A 4,691-nucleotide genomic window follows, 5' to 3' on the forward strand; every position below is an offset into this window, starting at 1 on the left:
AAAATTGCCCGTCTTTTCCTCGAATTGTTTAATAAAAAAAGAATCGATCACCTTTTATACTTTCAATATTTAATTTAAAAAAATAAATAAAACTAGAAAAGCACGTTATACATAATATGTTTTTCGAATATGTAACACATCATTGTGACTAAAACTAGAGTGACAATTAAGAATACAAGAAGTAACAATAAAATTTATTTGAATACAGTGACTATTAGCTAACAATAAAATTTATTTGAATAAATTAACTTGTTATGATGAGTAAAAACAAATCGCCCTACCCGTTTGTAGATTTACGCGTAGTTTTGTATTCGGCTGGCGGCTTGATTTGGATGTATCGTGTATTTAGAGAGAATTGGATTTCGTCAAGACATATATCAGGGATTGAATTTCATTTGGATATTCAATTGAATTTTGGTGTATTTCGTGACGAATTTTGCTTACATTTGGCCGGAAAACTAAAAAAGGCTGTGACAACCATTTGCCAATAAACAATCAGCAACACAGCTCTGGAAAAGCATTGAAGGTTTCAAAATGTGATACAAACTAAAAAATAACTAAAACATTTTTGGTTGCAGATAAATCATGAAATGAAAACTTTGTAACTTATTATAATTAATTAAGGTTTTTAGTTGAGATAAAAAAGTCAATGGCACGAGCGGGATTCGAACCCACGATCTTGGGCTTGATACGCCGATTGAAAAATGGCAAAAAGGAGGGAAAATTCAAAAAGGTGCGGTTGAGATGGGAGTGGATCGAGGTCACGATAGCTCAAGTGGTAGAGCAGCGGCATATCAAGCCGAAGATCGTGGGTTCGAATCCCGCTCGTGCCATTGACTTTTTATCTCAACTAAAAACCTTAATTAATTATAATATATTAATTGGTCAAGCGGACCACGAAATTAGTGAATTTGTAACTTATATTTTATCTTTCTCTTTCTCAAATTTCGCAAATATTTGTACTTGTGCTAACTGTCAATAGGAATGCTTATTTTTATAAATTGTGCTAATGTATAAACCAAAATTAACGAAGCGCTAATGTGTTTTGTAGAGTTAAAATATATAATTGTTTAAATATTAAAAATAATTATTAAAACGCATCGTTCATAATTTAATTGATAATGAGTTTTATAAAATTAGGTTCAATTTAATTTTTGCTCTCAAACTCTGAATTTTTGAATTTGTTTCTTTCATTATTACAATAAACTATACCTAGAAATAATTTTTTCTCCAAGAATACCATATACTATTATATTAAGAATACCTAACTAAATTAAATACTGTGAAATAAAATGTATACCCTAAATAATTCTTATTTTATTTATTGTTTATAATGGCCGAATATTATGAACAATCAGCAGAATATTTAGGGGGAGGAGTCGGATATTTATGGGGAGACGTTGGTAATCGAACCCACGTCTGCAGGTCTTTGAACCGAGAGGAAGCGGTGTAATTTAGAAGTGAAGTGTGCGGTTTTATCGATCTGCTTGGAAAAAACCTTTCGATAATTTTAAATACATTACCGCAAAGTTTAATATTTCTTTTATAAAAATACTTTAAGTATCGCGTTAAATTTTTTTAAAAACTTTTAGTTGAAAATTTTCAAAAAAGTCCTATTTTCCTATAAGTAGGTTTGACTTAGATGATAAAGTAGATTCAACATGAAACTATATTTATAATATATAATATATAAATAATTATATTTTCTTGGATGATACAGAATGAAGTAAAAAAACTTTATAATTACAGTGATTTGTATATAACTTATTATTAAATTTCTCAGTTATCTGGACATGTCATGAATGTAAAATTATTAAAATGCTACATAATTGGACAATCCGCAATACACCAAGTGCATTAATAAATCATAAGAAAGTTCCGATTGACCTTTAATTTTCAATGATCGCAATTTGTGCAGCTAACGACTTTTAAATTTGTACATAATATTCGTCCATTTGTTCGAAGGTTACAACAATTTCTGTTCTCTTAAATTTTACCTTGCTTTCGAGGAATGAGTCTTTTAAGAATCTCGTGTAACATTTATGCTCAATATTTCTTTTAATTAAAATTTATCGATGTAAATTATATACTTATAAAGGGACGTGGGATCACCAATTTCAATTATATTTTATTTGGTTGGAGTTATTTACCTAATTTTTCAATTGTGGTGTTCTATTTTGGTTGTGCATGTATTTGTCGTTTATTAATAACATTGCATTTGTATACAAAAAGTTACAAAACCAATAAAGTCGCTTCTTGTAAAACTGTCAAAAAACCTTGATAATAACAAGTTGGATTTATTTTAAACACTTTTTATTGTTTTAAAATACGAAGTTTCAAAGAAAAAATAGATATTTTCATGCTTGGTCAGTCGGGAGCATCTTCTTTTTCTATGAGGTCCGGTTTTCTACTTAGAAAATAAAAAAAACTGCTTTTTATTTTATCAAATTTCCAGAGTACTCCGAAAAGTAGTTCTTCTCTTTGAGTCTATATATCAAAAACTTTCGGTATTGATTTCATTAAAGAGGAAAAAATAGAAAGAAATGATCAAAAACTTCCGAAACGTTTTATTGGATGTATCTGGTTCAGATTTATTTACGGACTAATAGGTTCTCAATGCCAGGAGTGTGTCCTGAGTGGAGTTGGCCAAAAATTTGATTTGAAAAATTATTCTTTGATTTTTGAAAAAATAGGATTTTAGGGGATTCTGGGATACAGAAAGTGAATGTACATTATTTCTCGCTAAAAAACCTACTTTGTGAAAACAGAAAAGAATCAATCTATTAAATTAAAATTATCTATTGAAATAGGACACATGATTATTTTATGAATGATGTAGCAAAGTAGGTTAATACACTTTTTAGCAATAAACAAAGTTCGTTTTTTTAGCTCATAAAATAGAAGGCTCTTATCAGTGGATCTTTTTACAACTTTCAAACATGAAGTTATATTCTTTCAATACTTTGTTTATTTTTCACAAATGTTTATATTCGTTAGAGGTTTAGCTAAATATAAAAGTATGTACAATACAAGTACAATAGTTTTTCTAGAACACCAAGTAAATAAGGTGTAAATTTATTTGGTAGGGAAATCCCTTAAAATATGCACCTACATTCTATTGTACAACCGCAATTAGGAGCTTTGCCATCTTTTTGTTGTGATACAGATTATTTTTATTTTGTACGTTTCTGTTTGGAATTTTTTTAACTTCACGTCTTTCCATAATTATTACTTTTTAATTATTCGTTATAAATATTAAAAATGTATTGCAAATGTTTTACAGTTGAAAGAATGACAAGTGTAAGCAATATGTAAATACTAAATAAATTCTGATAAAAATAACTGTACCGTAAATGGAAAAAGATATTTACAAAAAAGCTTGATTCCATGTGATTCTGACAGAACAAATCTGTAGGTATCAGAGCATGACAGGTGCAGTCAACCGATATGGAGAAGGAGCCTCCCAGAAGCTCTCGTAACAATGCTCGAAGCCTTAATTTATTCAATGCTGATCTGAGTCTGAGGAGAGTTGATGCTAAAGGCTTCCTGGTTGATTAAGGCCTCGGGACAATCGAATTATCCCCTTGGAGCAGAAGTTTCCTCTTTTCAAGTTTAAAAATAAAACTCACTGATGAGAACGTTGTTTGTTCATTCATTCATACTTATTACGAAGGCGTTTTGGTAAATAATACTTAAAGTGCTTAATGTTTAAAAAATTGGAAAAAATCCCAGCGCTTTTTGCTCGAAAAAACTTTTTTATTCTAAACTATGTACTCTCGTCAATACATCTTTGAGAATAACATTAACATATTTTCATAGTGTAAACTTACTGATCAATATTTCTTTCAGCAATACTTACTTATTTGCATTTTCATTGTATTAAATAATAACAGATGTAAGACTACTTTTTTTACCTATTAAATATTTTTCACAGAGGAGTTAACAGCCGTAGGATCATCGATTTTAAAGAAAATATTTCTGGAAATAAGCACTCTATGAAGTCCTTAATCTAGGCGTCGGTGGCCGCAACGGTTTAGGCGTTGACACGGCGCGCGGTAAAGGTTCGAATCCAGTGGCCCTGCGTTCAAACCCGACATACTTACAAATGGGATTTTTTTTCAAAAACGCCGGCACCCTGAGGGTTTATATGACCTCTGCTGTTGCGAACCCTCGTAAAAAAAAGTCTTTAAATTCAATGTTTCAAATAATTTTAAAAAGCTCTAAATTTTTTGTCTGAATCACACAGGGGCTATTGTTTTGATCGGCGATCAACTTAAAACTTCTTCTCATCTAGATTTTATCCAATGTCCACGTTATTAAAACTATTGCAAAGATTAATTATTTTATTTTCTGACTATATAAATATCGCTTAGATTTTATGTCATTGAAAGTGAAAAAATTAAGGTTGAAAGCAACAAAAACTCACTTTTCTGGCGTTAAATCTCCTGTTTTAATAAATTTAGATTGGCCAAAATGGTAGCATTCCTGTGGATAGCACACTTTTGTGGGCTTTTTGCCGAACAGTGGAGTCTTCTTGGAAGGATCAACAATTGTATGATTTTCGCAAAAAATCGGAGGCAGAAATGCGGTCGGTGTAGAAGAACAATTGACGTTTTTTCTTGCTTAAATTATATCAAAATAATTATTACACGCAAAATTATGAGAGTTGTTAGCTTCAAATTACTTACCGT

This window comes from Cimex lectularius, unplaced genomic scaffold, assembly GCF_000648675.2.
Source record: "Cimex lectularius strain Harlan isolate CLEC.00 unplaced genomic scaffold, Clec_2.1 scaffold75, whole genome shotgun sequence".
Lineage (NCBI taxonomy): Eukaryota > Metazoa > Arthropoda > Insecta > Hemiptera > Cimicidae > Cimex > Cimex lectularius.